At 38.0% G+C, this 19732-nt stretch overlaps 1 pseudogene across 1 annotated transcript; it reads right to left on the bottom strand.

The window, feature by feature from the left end:
• Window positions 1-4046: 4046 nt before the first annotated feature.
• On the bottom strand, window positions 4047-8191 carry LOC149837029 (pollen receptor-like kinase 2 pseudogene; annotated as a pseudogene). The gene is made up of 3 exons (XR_016432232.1): window positions 7493-8191; window positions 6049-6691; window positions 4047-5081 (listed from the first exon to the last, which is right to left on the bottom strand). The product of XR_016432232.1 is annotated as a pollen receptor-like kinase 2 pseudogene (transcript).
• Between the last annotated feature and the right edge of the window lie 11541 nt (window positions 8192-19732).

Genomic DNA, 19732 nt, shown 5'->3' with positions numbered 1-19732 from the left:
TGTTTTCATTGTGTACCTATAGATTGTGCTGCTCTCTCTCTCTCTCTCTCTCTCTCTCTATATATATATATATATATATATATATATATATATATATATATATATATATATATATATATATATATATATATATATATATATATATATATATTCGGTGTGCGCGCGGATGTGCATACGGTATTAATGAGTTAAACAAGCAAAAATCTTATTGCTTATATTCTTTTAAGTGAATCCAACTTTGTAGATATGATTTACATGGGCCGTTTGGTGGGGAGCCACTTTTGAATTACCGAAATCTGGTATGTGTATGGGTTTTTTGTAATTAAAAAATCAATGGCCAAATATGCATCAATTTTTTATGACATAAATTTTTATTTATTTTTTGTCAAAACATGACCCAAAGCCAAGGGTCGATCTGACTGTGCCGAACACATCTGCATCTGCAGGGTCAATTGAGTCAAAACAACTTACACAGACGTCCGTGTGTGTGGACAAGTCTTTGATATAAACGTACCTATAGTGTCAATGAGTGGAAAGTTGTAGGTATGAGTATGGTGCCAATGAGTGGAAACTCATAGGTATGAAGTTTAAATTCTATGACACTAGTTATATTCAACATGGTCATTTGCTAAGTATTAGCCTTGGGTCCTGAAACATTTACAGCCGCTTTTTTTTTTTTTGAATTTCTGGAAAAACCTGTTCGCAAATTGGAATCTATATATTTTACTAGCTAAGTGTAAACAAATTGCGCCAATGAGTTTCGACTCGTTGATACCGTGTGCACGTCCACACCAGACTTACCCTAATTTCTCTCTCTATCAACGGGGCCTCCGCTTGTCTGGCAGGAGCAATTAAGCACTGTTTGGAATCTCGACATCCATGGTAGCTGGGGAAGGAAGTATGAAATCCATAAATCCTGTAGATTGGGTACTTCCCACCTGCTTGTTTGGGAGCACCATCAAAATTCCGGCTGGAACTTTCAAATCCATTATTGAAGCTGGCGGATTTCATAGTTACCTCTTCAGGTTCACTGATTCCAAACAGACATGCAAACATGCTATTTGCATTTGATTGCTTTTGAGAGGTTACTAAAGAGCCTACACCAATATATTGGAGCTAAGTAACATAAAAAGCATAGCAGGAATACAAATGACTAGAGGCTTTATGAGATGCAGCCAAGTCACATGAAAAGCATAGCAGCAGGAAAAGCACAAAAATAACAATACGATAGCAATATACAACATGTCGCAAACAGCAAAACTACAGATCCTACTGTAATTCTCCCGATGCTACAACAGTGCTAGCTCATAGAACAGGATCGCATCCAGCCAACAGATTCGTTCTGAATCAGACTAAACAACTGCAAGGTCTGTCTGTACCGACTCTCAGCCCCCTCCTTAACAACCAACTCAAGCATTAATTAATAAAAAAGCACGAGGTATTTCTTGATGTGGGCAGGCTATAATCCTTTACAGATCCATGGAGTTCAGACTATGCTAACATCCACAATTCTCACATGGCACTCATTCTTCACCAAATACATAAACACCAATCACCACAAGCCCACCAACAGTTCTCGACTCTAGTTAAAGGATTAGCCCTCAAATCCTCCAGTAAGGCTTAAAACTGTTCACCTATAGAATCACATATACAGACCATAGCTCAAAAGGACTAGAGCAAGCAATTCATGATACTAGAAAGAAAAGTTCTTCAAATGCTTAAAAAGCAAAAGCAAACACAAAAACAAAATACAGGAACATGGAAAAAAAATCTTTTATTTTCTCTTTTTAGCAGATCACTATTAGAACACCAAATAAGTTGTGCCACATTTACATTCAGACTAGAAAGATTGGGATCAGAACAGAGAGCATCAGCAAAATACAAACCAGTAGTAAACCCCCATCCCCACCTACAAGCTACTTACCTAAGACAGTTAAAACTGAATCCTAATGCTACCGCAGAAGCTCACTACCAAAACTAACACCATAACCTAATGCTACCATAAGCCACTGGCACTCCCATCAATCTGATCACTAGAGTTGATAATCAAAGTTTTGTACAAGGGCAGAAACATTGCAGTCCTCTTACTGTCTTATAAAATCAGTAAGAAGGAAAAGAGCCAGGATGCCTGGAAATGTACCCACTCCCACTTCGATTTACATGGGAGACAAATCCACTCGACAAAGGCGTTTGTAAATTGTCATTACCATTATAATTGTATGATTTGATTTCTGTTTTATAACCATTAGTACATTACTGACAACTCCTGGGCTAGATGCTGTAAAATGGAATGAGAAAAAAAAAGGGATCAAGTCATACTCTACAAAGTGGTTCAAACTGAAGATAACACTGCAAGTCCCTATCTCTTGTATCTAAGTCATGCCCAGAAACCAAATTATTTGCAATCTGTGTATGCATGTGTATAGAATCTTTACAAGCCACGCCACCTTGTTCAAGTCTATACACACCAAGCTCATATCAAACTGAATAGAAGCTATTTTGCAAGCTCAGATGAGCTCATTACCAAGCCAAACAGATCCAATTTGTGAACAGATTGTTTAATTTACCAGTCTTACAGAGCACACAGGTTTGTAGCTCATTACCAAGCCAAGCAAAACATTGTTTGGGAGCAATCACATTAAGTACTTGTGTTGGGGATGGAGCTGGCAACCTTATTTAGGAGCACCTTAATGCAGAAAAAACATGTGTAGATGAAGGCCCAACATTCTACATGGAGCAAGATAACAGGAGCATTGACATTCTGAAATACACAAAATGATCTGAAAAAACCAAGCACCATGGTTCATATTTTGATACTGACCTGACCTGAACCAACAAATCCAGGTATGTGAATGTCGTCCTCGATATTATTTGGGTCAACGCAAGTAGCATGTGTGTCAAGTTTGAGCTATGATTTTTTACTGATATCCGACCTATCCAGCCGACCTGGTGTTTTCAGGTGTAATTTTCTGTCCAACAACAGAGAGAGACATCATGCTCATTCTTGCATACAAGCCAACAAGCATATGTAAGAATACATCCAAATAACTGCTAGAATGTCTGGAGTAGCTTCTTAAAGAAAGCAAACAATAAAGATTTTTCTGTAACTATTACCAGATATAACGCATATGAAAAAAATCCAATATGCAGGAGCAATCATTGATTCGAGAAACCTTGGCACAGAAACAACAACAAAAAATCAATAACAAGAAGCAATTACACAAATCAGAGGAGGAAAAAGAAGGTAATACGAACGTTCATTCTCAGAGAAAAACAAGCCATAAAGAAAACAAGCAAAGATCACCCAATCAAAATGAAACCCAAAATCAACAGATCATAAAGAAACCCATCTTACCGAAAAGTATAAAATGTTCAGAATCTTGATCGGTGGAGAGGGATCGCCGTCCAGGACGATCATGAGGTGGTAGGCCTGGAAGAAAGGTTTGCAGTCTTGGAAGAAGGGGAGGCTATCAAAGTGGTAGGTGTGTGGAAATAGGGAAGTAAAGTTAATATTGTAGGTGGGGAGGGCATCGGAGGCAGCCGGGCGCACCGTCGGGAGTGGAGTCGGCATGGGATTTGCCGACTACCACCTACTGATGGTGGTAGTTAAAATGTGGAACTGGTGTCGGCAAATGCCATGCCAGTTCCATGATTTCTATCTTTTCTCTCCATCCCAAATGGAGAGAAGAGATGGAATCCACCCGTGCCATGTTTGCCACTCCGACAGTGAGATTCCAAACAGGGCCTTAGTGCACGTCACCTTGTGTTGGGACGTTGCAAGTTCCAACCCATGGTTGTATAACTGGTAGGGGTCTGCCAAACCTCAGCTTTCTCTATCAAAAAACTCTCTCTCTCTCTCTCTCTCTCTCTCAAACACACATACACACCACACCACGAACGTTGCCATCTTATGTTATGGGTTCTCACGTGTGTGTACGCACACACCCCATGAACAGCATCTTATCGTACCCATGAACTTTGGTATCCTATGGAATACCCTACCAGGAAGAAATTATCTCTAAAGGCAACAAGTAGAAGAAAGAAAGTGCAATTCAACCACAGCCTTAACATACATCCCAACTCCCAGCATTCCACCACAGTTGGTTGTCTACATTTGCATTTTTGTACACAAACAAAGACAACCAACTCTTGCGTCACCCTTTTCTTGATCATCAAAATTACAAATAAAGTGCAATTCAATCACAGCCTTCACATACATCCCAAGCTCCCAACACGATCCCACCACAAAGCTGGTTATCAAAATTGGCATTTTTTTGAGAGCACTAACTCTTCCCTTCACCCTTTTTCTTGATAATCAAAAGTACTTTTCCCCTATCTCTTTGTCCACAGCTCCCATCTTCTGTCTCCACTGCACCATAATTCCTACAACCCATGTTGTACTGCAGGAGGGGAGAACCCATTTCCACTCTCACCTCTAGGTGAGGGTGAGTGCCCCTCCCCTTCTTCCGTGTCATATGATGGATAGTCCTCTTCACCCATGACCCCCTCTTCTCTTTCCTTCAACTCTTCAATTCTTGCCAATGCTTCCCTCATGTCCCATCTATCCTCCACGTCCTCCTCACAACATGCTAACCCGATTTGTAGCAGCTTCAACATTTCATCTTGCCCTCCTTTAGTACCCCCCATCTCTTCATCAAAGATCTCCCCAGTCCACTCCTCCCTCAGCATAGAATTGACCCAACAAGGCAAGTCTATACCTCCCTTCCCCTGTCTGAGATATACTGAAGGGATCTTGCCTGTCAGTATTTCTAGGATCAACACCCCCAAGCTCCACACATCTGACTTATTTGTAAGAAGGCCATCTGTGAGATACTCTGGGGATTTGTAGGCCACCATCAGTTGTGCGGCATGCTGCATGTTAACAGCTGGTGAAAGGGCATAGTCAGTGAGCAGAGGCTCATAGTCTTCACCTAGGAGGATATTGGAAGATTTCAGGTGACCATGAGGAAGAAGTAAATTAGGAAGCTCTGAGTAGAGGTATGTTAGGCCTCTTGCCACACCCTTAACTATCTTCAGACGTGTTGGCCAATCAAGTGGCGCAAAAGTTTGATTGTGGTTACCTGCAAGGTGGCATAGTCATGGTTAGTTCATGAATTGTGGTTTTCATAATTGGGCATGCATACTTTCTTTTTATAAGCAAGCTGGGATTAGGGGGACCCCTACCAGAACAACAGCCACCCCATGTGGCAGAGGGATTCGATCCTGGGCCTTCAGCTTGACACAGGACCCAGCTTACCACATGGGATACCACCTCGTTGGTAATTGGGCATTTGGTGCTTGCATTAGTGCACATCAAAGTAATGAATGCACACATGAAATGGGGGGGGGGGGGGGGGGGGGGGGGTTGTGCGCATACATGCATTCACCTGCATGCATGCATGCAAAATACACCTAATGCAATTCTTGTTAGGTATGAAAGTGCATGTGTACTAAAAATAGCTGACATGCTGTAACTTATGTCACAAAGATAAGGGTATGACCCAACACATTACTCGAGTTTGACACGAATTTAAATTTTGTTGAAAAAAGAAGATGCAAGCAACTTGGATTTTTTAAAATTTTAATAAATAAAAGCTATTTTTTGATATTTTAATGTAAAAAAGTACATTTTATTGAAACATTTTTTAAAAAAAGTATTAAAATTTATTAAATAATATTAAAACAATGTCTATAAGTGTCAGCTGTGTCATTGTGACATAGCCTATAACAAGCACCAACAAAAACCGTTCTAACAGAAGACAGATCCCTCACTGGACATGTATGCCTTGATTATTTGGTAGCTAACATGGTTAAGGGATAATGCAAATTAGATACTGCAATATCCTTTTAGAGAATGGAACATATCATCCAGGTTACTCTAAAGAAACATATGGCCTTTAATCATGTAGGTGAAACCATGCTGTGTGCTTAATCAATCATGACAATCGCATATTCTGAATCCAATTATTTTCTTCTCTCAATATGAAAAACTAGTGGAATTTTCTTTTCCTTGGGTGAATTAGATAAAGTGTTACCAAGGGATCTTACCATGAAGAAGATAGACTAAACTCCCATTTATAACATAATCATAGACAAACAGCTTCTCCTCCTTTCTGTAGTAATAAGCCACCAAAGGCAATATATTGGGATGGCTTAACCTCCCAAATTTCCTCATGTACTCATGGAACTCCTCTCTCCCAAAGTTGTTCATCTCCCTATACCTCTTCACCACCATTGGAGTGCCATCCAGTAGCACAGCCTTGTATGAAGACCCAAAGCTCCCACTGCCCAGTACTTCAGCAGATGCTCTAAGCAAGTCTTGCAAATCAAATGGTGCTCTGTCATCCCTCACAAAGACAAGCTCATTTGTTTTGCTCTCCTTGATGGCCTTCTTGTTGGTGCTGCTGCCACCGCGCTTTCTGGATGAACCTTCTTCAGGAGATGCCACCTTAAAGCTATGCGATGAGTGGCCAAACTGTGGTTCACTCCGGCGATTCACTAACATGATTCCGGCACCGATGATTGTGAACAAGACGATGATTGCTAGAGCAGATACAGAAACTATTATGATTGGAACAAAGGTGTTCTTTCTGGGGGTCTGTTGAGGGCATCTTGTTTGTAATGGTAGACCGCATAAGGCCTTGTTTCCTGCATGGCCGGACAACAGTGCCACGGAAAACTTGTTAAGGGTCTGTTGAAGTTGGAAAGAAACCATTAGAGGTAACTCAAAGGCATGATACAGTAAAGAACATGAAATTAGATGATATTCTTTCACTATGTGTGCTTGGTTGAAGGAGAAATACATAGAATGATATGCAAAACAATAGCTAATGATCAATAATGGTTTCATCAGTAACAATGGCAGATAAACTGTGAGATATGTGGCATTCATAATGATGAGGATGACAGTTCGCATCAGTGACAATGTTGATTATGATGTTAACATATTACCATACAAAGGTAATGATGTTAACAGCATAAACAATTAATAGGTTGGTGGTGATGGCAATTAGTAATATACCCATGATGGTGAGTTATACAGTTATCCTACTAGGCACGATGAAGCCAGGACAATTCCATCAATGGCAAATATGCAATTAACGACAACAAGGAATTGACTACTAAGTTGATGTTAGTCGTTGCAGCTGTTTTCTTTTTCCTTTATTACATTTTCTCAAATTGACGTTTGTCAAGACCATTGAAATGATGGCAACGATTACTATGCCAATGATGATGATGATGATATAACAAACAATTAAGATATTCATGGCAACAAAGACCATTATCAATGATAAGACCAAAAAATAGTTAAGATACGTTTGTTCTTGATGACCCTAATGATGATGATGATCATATTAGTTTAACTATCAAGCCTCATGGCGATCTTGATGATATCTACCACTCTAATGTTGGTAAAGAAAGACTCCCAAGGTTATGCTGCATTGAGTAACTCACCTTCAAAAGCACTGACATTCATATTTTTTAGGCTGACTGGTATCTCCCCTTCTAATTGATTGTAAGACACATTAAAAATTGCCAGATGGGTTCGTCCAAAATCTGGTATTTCCCCACTAAACTGGTTCTGCTCTAGCCTCAATTCCAGAAGCCGAGAACTGAATGCAAGAGATGCTGGAATTGGCCCGGAAAAGTTGTTTCCAGACAACCATACCTTCTTCAACCATGCCATACTTGTAAACCAATCCGCGGTTATCTCACCAGAGAACTGGTTATTTGACAAGAAAATACCTCTAAGTTCCCCAAGCCTGCCAAGATTTGGCATCAGACCTGATAAGTTGTTGTTCATGAAGCTCACTGATCGCAGTGTAGGGATGCCAGCAAGTGCATCAACATCAATGATCCCTCTCAGGCCAAGCCCTTCAAGTTGTATGATTGTAACCGATCCGCTTTTGCACCTGAGCCCGGTCCATATGGCCTTGTCACCACTACAAGGTGGTTGTGACGTGTTCCAATTCAAAAGAGCATCAGCATTCACAAGGGATTCTTTGAGCTTCAATAAGGAGTCGGCATCGGAGTCCGGTGAGGCGGTTATGCAAGGAACCAGGCAACACATGGTTGCCCAAACGATGATCACGACGACAATGGCGCATCGATGTGCACTGGTACGTGCAAGGGAGATGAAAGGAGACATGGTGGGAGGTTTGCACGTGCTAGAGGTGCTGGTGTCACTCATGGATGCTTAGACACAGGGTGGTGAAAGAATTGAATCTAGAGATGCAGAGCTTTTTGAGCATTGCTCTTTCAGCTAACAGAAAGACAAACTTACTTTTTGTGAATGATAATGATCAAGAGGGATATGAGATGACAAGGAGGGGAGTTAGCTCCAATAACAAACGTGTGGAATTTGTGGAGCTGGACAAAGTCCACTATATATGGACAATATGAGCTGGCCTCAGAGTAATTTAAGGGTGGCCATCAATAATCAAATCTGTTTCTGTGCTGCCATCCTTCGGGAAGAATGTGTTAGCTTTTCTAAAAATTGGAACTCTCACCATGCACTAAGCTTAACAATTTGTCAAATTGGGAAACCTAAACAGTGTTGGGCACCTAAAACATGGAAGTATACCATTTACATGTAATACTATGATGTACACTTTTTGCCTGTAGGCTTCTCCTTTGCCCATATTCCTGGCATTACGCCGCTATGCTCTCTCTCTCTCTCTTTATATATATATATATATATATATATATATATATATATATATATATATATATATATATATATATATATATATATATATATATATATATAGTCAGCTTGCCGGTATTGCAAGCCTCTATTCTCAACTATTCTAAGTGTGCTCTTGCTCTCTCTCTCTCTAAAAAATGAGATGCCTAGACTCTTTTGAAGGGGCAGTCTAAGTTCGAATCCCATGGGTGTCATCTCCTTGCGTAAGCTAAAGCTTGGCAACTCCTTGGGGTCGAGGGGTAAGCCATCGAAGTTTTATGCCTCACAAAATTTTGTTTCAAACATAATGACAATCTATTTCGATGTGTTTTGTTCATTTACGAAAGGTGTGATTATTGTCAATATGATCATTAGGGTTACCAGATCAATCAAAGTTTGTATAAACAATTAAATTAGGAAATGAAGAGGATAAAAATAACTCTTTTGTTATTGTTTCTTTAGATATCTGATAATTTGCACGACAACATTCATGTGAATAGTAGTAGGAGCATTTTGAAATTGACTTGTACTGTGAATGATGAGCAATATCTGGCTATCTCACATGGTACCTCCTGTCGGTGGAGATATGGTGCCACCAGTGATGAGAGAGAGGTAGAGCTACATCAAAACCTCGTCGGAGGATGCACATGGCAGTAGAGTGGTGCTAGTAGGAGGTTGCAGCCTCTCTCGCTGGATCATGGAGGCCCACAACAGCATCTTGTGGAAAGGGGAAACACGGTGTGTGTGTGTGTGTTGGGGGGGGGGGTTGACTCACATATGACTCGTCTCCTCTACCGATCATCTGAATGAAGGAGGACATGGTCGGGCATCTTGGGTGTCACTAGTTTCTTCATCATCCAGCGGAGTGGGTGCTTATAGTGGTTTCAAACCACCGTCGTCGGATCGAGGGTGCTCACATAGGGAGGTAGGTAGAGTGGATGCACGGAGAGAGAGAGAGAGAGAGAGAGAGAGAGAGAGAGAGAGGAATGGGCAAATTGGGGGGTGGTAGGCAACGACCTTAGGCAAGCGTATAGAATAGAGGGAGGGTCCTCCAGCGTTGAGAGGGTTTCGGAGCTCCGGCATGGAGCGTCTCCGGGAGGGTTGGAGAGAAAGAGGGGCGGAGGGCACAAAAATGAAGAAAAGGGTAAAGGTGAGGTCAAAATAAGTTTTAATACTTCTTTTTGCGGCTGTTATCTCATTTGGATCCAACAGCCACAAAATGTGACCGATTAATCAGCTACCTCTCTCTCTCATATATATATATATATATATGATCAACAGTATGCTTTTTTGGAAGCAGATCAGGTCATGTTGAACATGAGGGTTTTTTCTCATGCTGACATCGTGGCCATCTGTTTGCATTTTGGATGAAAACAACGTGGTTTTGTTGACTTTTGAGCTTTTAAAAATGCAAATAGGATGGCCACGATGTCAGCATGAGCAAAAATGCTCATGTTCAGCATGACCTGATCTGCTTCTTGCTTTTTTTGGGTTTTACAACTTTTAGGGTGGTCTTAGACAGCAGCTAAAAGTTCAAAACATGAAAATAAGTAAACCAATGCCTCTTGCACGTTCAACTTCAAAGGCCTCTCACATTACAGGGCTCTCCTATATCTCTCTCTCTCTCTCTATATATATATATATATATATATATATATATAGAGAGAGAGAGAGAGAGTATGATGATACATCCGATAAAAGCATGCTGCGATCAGTGGCACACTTTTTCAGCTTTTTATGACTTCTAACAGTGGTCCTGGACCATCCAAAAAAAGTGAGACAGACACCTAGGGATGGCAGTGGACCTGGGGACAACTGGCCCCGCCCTGCCTCGTCCCATTTGGATTGGGGATGAAGGGCATGAAATGGGGATGGAGGCGGGGATAAAGGTTAAAATCTATCCCCGTGCGGGGATGTGCTTACGCTTTCCCCCGCCTCACCCCACCCTGTCCCCAATCTCCGTTTGAACTGGGGATGGAGGACTTGAAACGGGAATAAAGACAGAGTGGAGGTTAAAATCCATCCCCGTGCCGGGATGGAGGTTCCGATTTTGAAACGGGGTGGGGTTGAGACCTTGTCCCCCGCTCCCGTCCACTGCCATCCCTAAGGACACCTCTGGTGCATTCTAGGCCAAAGGCGTCCAATCCGACGTTATGCGTATATGTGTGCTCACATCTTGGCATTTCTTGGGAAGAGTGTGGTTTTCATTTAGAGAAATGCTGAGATGGGCGGCAGTCAGCGGCACTGCTACGGTGCTCTGAGAGCACCTACTCTCACATAATAGAAATCATAGCCGTAGGCAGTATCATGATAATTAAACCTTATGAATATAGTCAACATAGTTAATTTCATAGGAATCATGATTTGGATCATGTTTTTTGGCATAAAAATAGGATTTTTAAGTTTTGAAATTTTGATACATCGTGAGCCATTGGTTTTTAATGGTCTTAAAAAACCTACATATATGCTATAATCACACGATCCAAAACTTTTTTTACTAAATAATGGTTACAGATCATATCTATAATATCATTTTTTCATCCAAAATTCTTGATCCAAGTGTCAATTTCTAATAGATCAATCATGTTGAACACATCCACGGTATCAGAATTTTGAAAAAAAAACATCAAAAACCATTAACATGTTTTATTTAGCACTGACCCATTTTGTAGGTTTTCATTTTTCCTTTTTCTTTCTTGTTTTCCCATGTCCATAGACTCCCCACAGACCGTGTTGACAAACTAATATACTGGTAATTTATCGTTTACCATTTATATCACATATTGGCTATATACAGCCTAGATATTATTACTTTATCGGCAATCAAGTTGCTACCAAGACATGTAAAAAAACAGAAAATGACCCAAATTATCATACAATTTGCAAAATCTGCCTAATGTCTAAAATTTTGGATGCCAGACTACGTTTGATATTTTTTCTTTCACAAATATAGTATGACCTTTGCATATCATGCAAATGCCCTCAAAATGTGTGAAACACCTTAAATTAACACTCCTGACATACGACCTTTGCATATCCTTAGGTGAATGTTCATAAAATGTGTGAACTTCTTTTAACTAAACACCCCTCAAGGTACCACTTTTGCGAATATGGTATGACTTTCACATATCATTGTTATGAATGTCGCCAAAATGCATGAGCTCATTGGGTCAACTCATTAACTTGGCCCATATCACGCATTTATTGGGTCAAAAACCTTAAAAAACTCATTTTAAACAAAACTTGATCGAGTCATGGGCTGACGTTTTGGTCAAGTTTTAGAATGACTCTACCAAGTTTGCCCATGACTCAGTCGATGACTCTATCAAGTTTTCCCATGACTCAGTCGAGTCATATATATATTATGTATATTATATATAAAAATATAGTTATACATATATTAATAAAATTATACATTAAGCATATTATAAAATATATCATATAATACATATTACATATAATATATTAGTAACATACTATAAAATATACCTAATATATATTATATAAAATATATAGTTAACATGACCAGACCAAGTTACGAATCACTCAAAAATGAGTCAAGTAACAAGTCACTGGGTTTTAAAATTATGCCTTTAACTAAACACTCTTGATGTTCGACGTTTACAAATATGGTACAACCTTCGCATATCATTGGAAGAGTGTTTAGTAAAAAGAAGTTTGCACATTTTTGGGACATTTACATTAAAAATATGTGAAGATAATATGTCATGAGTGTTTAGTTAAAGTAGATTCATACCTTTTGGTGACAATGACATTCTTGAAGGTCGTACGTTCAGAGTGTTTAGTTAAAGGAGGTTTACACATTTTAGGAACATTCACATAGTGATATGAGAATGATGTACCATTTTCGCGAAGGTCGTACGTCAAGAGAATTTAGTTAAAAAAATCGCACATTTTGAAGACATTTGCATAATGATAAATAGAACACAAATGATAAAGGAAGTACGACCTACTGCGAACACAAATTAGATGCACCAGCATCGCTGTAGTGTATGTTAAAAAGACCTTTAGCGACAGTAAAAGTTTAAGGCAAAAAACAGGATTTAGCATGATTGCAACCGACCAAATGTCGGTTTTTGTTGACACATAAGCAGAAGTCTCAACCAACCAAATGTCAGTTTGGCCAAGGATTTCCCTAGCCCTTGCTTGTGATCGAGGTGCACGAGGCACGTAGGAAAAGAGGTCCAGCTTGTTGGGTAGGCTTGAACCACGCGCTATGATAAACCACAAGGCCAGAATGAAGGTTCGGCTGGGTCGAGGTTGGGGTATAAGCACAAAAAGTTCAAGCCTTCAAACCCTACTTACAAGCCTCGTATGGGCATGCCGGCTCTTAATACAAGTCTGCAAAATATACCAAAAAATCAACCCAAACACACACGGGAAATCTGAGGATCCTTTGTAAATCCATTGTTTTGTCCATCCTGTTCTAGCCGATCCTCGGACCAGTGGGGTCTAAAAAAAAAAAAATTTATAAAAATTGTAGGTTGTTCATTTTTGATACCTTATAATATCCTATCCATGCATCAAAATCAAATGCTCCAAGAAGTGATTCCTATGAAAACAGACATATAAATCACATCTGTACGGTCAAAATTTAAAAAAAAAACACAAAAAATTCAATAGCATATTTCATTTAGCACCGTTCCCATTTTGTAGGTTTTCATTTCCCAAGATTTACGTATTTCGTTACTTGGTCTCTACCTAATATTCAACCAAGCCACAAGGCCCAACCCGAACCAAAATTTGACTATTACATATCATTAGGACCATTTACATGCCTACCGAATTCTCACTACTACATATAATTTGGATTATGATCATTTACATCACTAAAGGCTATCAGAGGAAAGGCAAAACTTAAATATTGAACCCCACATCTCTTGTGTCTCAAATACCAATCCAAATCTTTTTTGGATTATCCACCTTTTTCGCTTTCAAGTTTGAGGTTCCATAGTCCCGTGGAGGAGTGCATTCCACCAATCAAATAACCCCACTTGGTGTTCATGCTAGATTCATGAGAGCAAAGAACAGGGCTGTCAATGGGTCAGGTTAGGGATGGGTCAGGATTGACTCGGACCCGCCATATAACTAATAACCAGGTTCGTGTTTTGTTCGTTCACAAAAATAGAATCCCAAACCTGGACTTCATAAATTTTGAAATTTATTTTTATTTAAAAAATATATAAAATACTATAATCGGGTTGGGTGCCCATAAAAATTCATGACCCAAACTCGGCCCGCATATTGCTTAGGTCGAGTTTGGATCGGCTCAAATATTATTGGTGTCGGTACTTTCCATGCCCATGGTCGGGAATTTGGGTTCAGGTCGGTTGGGTACATGATACAAACTGGACCCGTTAACTGTCCTAGCAAAGGGGAATGTTGATTCAGATTGAATCGGCCAACAGCGATTCTAAAAGGGACGATTCAATTCAGGTTTTTAATATTTTTAAGGAAAAAAGTTGAGCTCGACTTGATTGCGATTCATTTTTTTTTGTTATGAAGAAACCGATTCACCTGGTGAAACGGACTTTAACAACATTGGTGTGGTGTCTAATCCCTGCTGTCTAAATTTTTCAAAAAAACAAAAAGGTCAACTTTTTACTCAACTAATAAAAGTGTAATTGGTAGTTTGGATCTTTATTTTTTGTAAAAACTAATTTTTATTAGCAATATCTTGATTATAAAAATACAAGAAAGTTAACAAGTTCTTTACGAGCTCTCTCTCTGTTCCATCCACAGATTTTTTTTTGAAAGGCAAGCTGGGATACCCTACCACTACCAGTTATACAACTGTACCATTGGGTTTTGAATCTGCAACGTCCCAACACAAGGCGACGTGCAAAAGCTATTCCTACCAAACAAGTGGAGCCCCCCGTTGATTTTCCTTACACATAATTAGGGAGAACTACATGATCACTTTATCATGAAATAGGTGAATGTCAACTTTTCATTATTTTAATTCAAATTAAAATGAATATTATATTTATCTTAAATATTTACTTAGAAAGCCTTTTTATAAACCATATCCTACTAAGACTCTCTCTCAACCTCCTTCCTTTCCTTCTCTCTGCTGCCTGAATAAAATGTCTACATAATTAGTGAGAGCTAAATGAACACTTTATCTAAAAAGGTATTTTACTTGCAAAGCCTTCTATACACCCTATCCTACTAGGACTCTCTCTCTCTCTCTCTCTCTTTCAACCTCCTCCCCATCCTTCTCTACCACCTTAATACAACGTTTCTTCTCTCTCTCCCTTCTCTCTCTCCTCATACTCCCCTCGTCCCCTTCCTTCTCTACCACCTTAATAAAATGTTCTCTCTCTCTCTCTCTCTCTCTCTCTCTCTCTCTCTCTCTCTCTCTCTCCATACATACACAGCAAACGTTCCTCTTTTTTTTTGTGTTCTTGAGGAGGTTCCCCACATGGAGAATAGGCACCCCAATGAGACAAGAATAGGTTCCACCCTAGTGACCAAGAGTTGGTGGGGTACCACCTCACACAACGACTTCTTGCTTCTGATGCAGATTCATAAGAATTCAAGGACTTGATTGCCAGCATGGACCTCTACTCTTACGAGCCATGGAACCATCCAGGTTCTCTCTCTCTCTAAAAGATTAATTTGTATGTTACATCCTGTACTTTTATTATATAGACATGAATCTTTCCATTGAAACATTTTCTTGGAAAAAGATGCTTTGATCAAGTCACCGTGTGTTGCCAATGTTTGAATTCCAAGAAATAATAGTTCAAGATTCATGTTAATAATAATAACTATGATATAACAATAACAATATTTTACGAGAGGATGATATAATTGTACTTTTAATATATAGACATGAATCTTTTCCACAGAAACATTTTTTTGGAAAAAGATGTTTTGAACAAGTCATTGTGTTGCCGATGTTTCAACCTCATGAAAAAATGTTTCAAGTTTCATGCTGAAAACAAAGATTTAACCATATAAAATTATGTAGGAACACAAAACTATGCATTTCGGGTTACCCGATTTCCCGCTTTAGCCGTTCGGGCATAGATTTACCAAAAATGATTTTGTAAATCTGTTTTAAAGCATGATAATGAATTAAAAATACTTTCAAAACTTTTTTCAAACTTATTCCATATCTGATCCATCATGGATCAAACCGTAGAATCGGCAAGACACACAGTTTATGTATTTGCATTCAATCTATGCTATGTGGAGGATGAATCCTACCTGAAACATATTCTCGAATATACCAACACATTTGTCTCCCATCTTAGCACCTTGGAGAAGCTTCAATTGATGCTGAAAAAACTCTTAAGGAATAAGAAAAATTCTAATGAGAATGAGAGAGAGAGAAAAAGAACTAACCTTGTTAATCTTTCTCATGAGAGCCTCTATTTATAGATGAGCTTAGACAAGAGTCTCATCTTCAATATAAGAAGTTAATATTTATTAATCTCTTTTATTAATAGATTTAAATAAAATTATAATTTTTAATTCATTAAATTTTAAAATTAATTAAGCTAGAAAAAAAATGAGATCTTCTTACCCTGACTTGAGCTTCAGTGATAGGGTAACCTTTCGGGAGGCCTACAGACCCAAAGACTTAACAAAATTAGATGTTTAAATAATTGATTTGATAGCCCTCAAAATGTAGATCATCGTGGTGGTCTTAGATTTAATCATACACATACAGATCACCAATAAAATATTGTCAATATCGAAAAATATTGATTTTTGACCTACAATTAGGCATGAAATTTGATCGATGATAAACACTCAAATCAATATCAATTGGGCATGTAGATAGTCGATTCCGATGCCCTTGAAATAAAGAACATCAAGGTCAACTCCGATCTAATAGGTGAGCGACCAATCCACTAAAATTTTTATGAAAACAATAATAATGTTGTTTAGAGCGTTTGACCCTATGGGTTCAATCCAATGAGATTGGATCTTGAGTTATATTCAATCATATTCATCACTAATTATATCCAACTTAATTGGGTTGAATCTAAATAACATTAGTTAAATCCACTACATAATTTAAAGTCTAAATTCATATTGGACCCGAATGCTAGGATTTAGATCTAAATCCAATATCCATAATATAAATCATTTACTTTCTTGTTTAGTCCACATATTTTAAATTTTACAATTATTCTTGCAATTTTCTTCATAACTTGGGACTTAATTGCATAATAATTTAAAATCAAGAAAATCAATAAATTCAAGAATTAAAAAAAATTAAGAAATTGCACTCATATCATAGATGTAGATAAAGTTTATCATTTATTCATTTTAATTGCCAAAGAAAAATCTTGGGTTTTACAAGACCAGATATTGACATGCTAAATGTTTGCATAATAATTATAGTGGTAAAATCATGGAGTTGGAGCATGATAAAATACATTTTCCAAAATTTTTCAAGCAACAAACAACTTGTGTTTGTGTTATACTGTTCATGAAGAGTCAATGATCATAAAAAACTTTCTAAAGGTCTTGCATTATATCTTTGTCTAACAAATGTACACCATATATGCTTAATCAGAACATTAATAAAAAGGTGATCTTGAACAAAAGCACAAAAGCTTACAACGGGTGTCTATTGGAGACACTACAAGCACAAGCTACAAAAGGGTATAAATGAAAGAACACAAGATAAAATAATAAACTTTTATTTCTCATGAAAAATGCTTAAGAAGCATTGTAATACAAAGGAGGGGATCACCCTTATTTATAAAAAAAAAGGAAGAGTAAGAAGAGCTCTTCTTAAGAGCAGTTGGACCTAGTCCAACGACTATAAACTAGTCAAGATCAAATGTGATCTTGACTAGATTAAATCTCTAGTTCAAAATGAACTAGATGAAAAATAAAAATAAAGAAAGAAAAGAAAAAAGAAAATAAATAAATAATTATTATATTATTATATTATTATATTACATTTTTATAATTTTAACGAGAACCTGATATTTGGAGGTGTTTAACAAAATCTGCAAACATGTGCTTTGTCTTTATGCAGAATTGTCTGTATGCTGTTTTTATATTGTCCCTGTAATATGACGTCTTTTATTTTTTTTATTTTTGCTTATTGCAAGCATTTGCTTTGTTTTTATCATGCATTGTTCATATGCCGTTTTTATATTGTCACTATAATATGATATCTTGATTTCCATGCCTATTGCATCGTAATTATTGTAGATTGCTAGGTTGAACTTGACAAGAGTATGATCATGAGATATGGACATGGTGGCTTCATTGCTATATTCTTTTTAAAGAAATCATTTTGGGCTGCCTGTATGGAATAAAAAATACAATAAGTTCATGTTCTGTTCAACTTGCCTTTCGCAGACTAGAAGAAAAAACTGATTGAGTGTTCCATCCTTTTCCTCTGTATTAACATATCTCCTGAATACAATAAGCTCTATCAGAAATGTCATATTGTACCTACAAGTCTGTAACTGCTATCTGCACGATCTTTTCCTAAAGGGCTTCCCCATCTTTTGCCTGATAATTTTACACTGCATTTTATTGGCAGGGGATCAAGTTCTTTGAGCCAGAGGTGATGAAGCATTGCCTATAAAATGTGTCAAGAATCATCAATATTTAGCTTTCTTTTTTTTTCTTGGCTCATCATAATTTTATTTATATACTTTTTTCCATCTGCTGCCTTATTGACATGTTTCTTTCTACTATAAAATTAGATAAAAGGCGCCCCCTTAAGTAATAATAATAATAAGCATTCCCAATCTAACCTATATATGCATGCAGTTTTCTATACACAAGTACCAAAATGTCTTCCCAAAAGAAAAAGAAAAAGAAAGTATCAAAATGTTTCAGTTGTTGCATTATGCCTCAACAAGTACTTCATCATCTGACATATGAGAAATGCGGTGTCACAAATTTTGACTTGATAGTCTCTCACAGCATTGCCATTTTTCTGACAGGTAACATGGTAAAAGCAAAGTTGTCACTCGAAGAAGCGGGAGCGAGAAGCGATTTGGAAAGCAAAAGTAGGAAGCGAGGCACTTTCAAAATTTTAGAAAGCGGGAAGCGTAGGACGACTTAGAAGCGAACCAAAAATCATCTCGAAAGCGACCTAAGAAGCAAACCGAAAGCGAGGGAGAAGCGAAAAAAAGAAAGAGAAAGCACACTTCCCAGCACATTTGGAAGTGCGGCGTTTCACGCTTTTGAAATGCGCTATAGAAAAACATGACTCCCCATTCCCTATGACGCTTCCGGTAACTCTGGGTAAGAGTAACTAAAAATAACATACCACTTCTAGCACATAACAAGCAGCATTGCATATAAATATATAAGTGGCATTTATTTTGTATTAATACATATTTTGGTAAAACATTATATATATTGACAAATATATCTGTCACTAAAACTCAAATCATTTTTTTGATAATGACCATTAGTGACAGCTTTAACTGTTACTATAGGTTTTCTATTGTGACAGGTGCAGCTGTCACTAAACACCCTCTGTTGCAACAGACAGACTGTCACTAGTTCTTTTAGTGACAAGACCTTTTGTGACAGTCACTGAAGCCACTAGCGACAGCCACCCTGACCTGTAGTGACGAAAATGACAATCACCAATTGTCAATTTTGTTGTGCATATTCCTGCAGCCAAGTCCATATCCAAAATCCAAGTTCCAAGTCGAAAGGCTTGCCCTCTAAAGTGACCCTACACAATATAAACACTACAATGGCCTTACACCTTGAGTTTGGTTGCATCTAGTGTGATTTGAAGTCATATGATTTTAAATCACATATTCCACTGCGTAATTTAGAATCACATGAGATTGAATTTCAAATCACATTCCATTTCTCATTTACATGAGATTCCAAATCACATGTTTGGTTAGCTGTGCAAGTGAAATTCATTCTCATTTGCATGAGATTCTGAATCACATTTATACGCAACCAAACATATAAAAGTTTTTGAAAAGGGTGAACTAAAATTTAAGTAAAAGAAGTGAATAAAGGGTGAAACTTTCCTCAAAACCTCAAGGGATGCATTGCTTGAGCTAA

The sequence above is a fragment of the Nuphar pumila genome, chromosome 5, assembly GCF_984573655.1.
Source record: "Nuphar pumila chromosome 5, dmNupPumi1.hap1.1, whole genome shotgun sequence".
NCBI lineage: Eukaryota > Viridiplantae > Streptophyta > Magnoliopsida > Nymphaeales > Nymphaeaceae > Nuphar > Nuphar pumila.
This window is presented reverse-complemented; position numbering and strand designations above follow the sequence as displayed.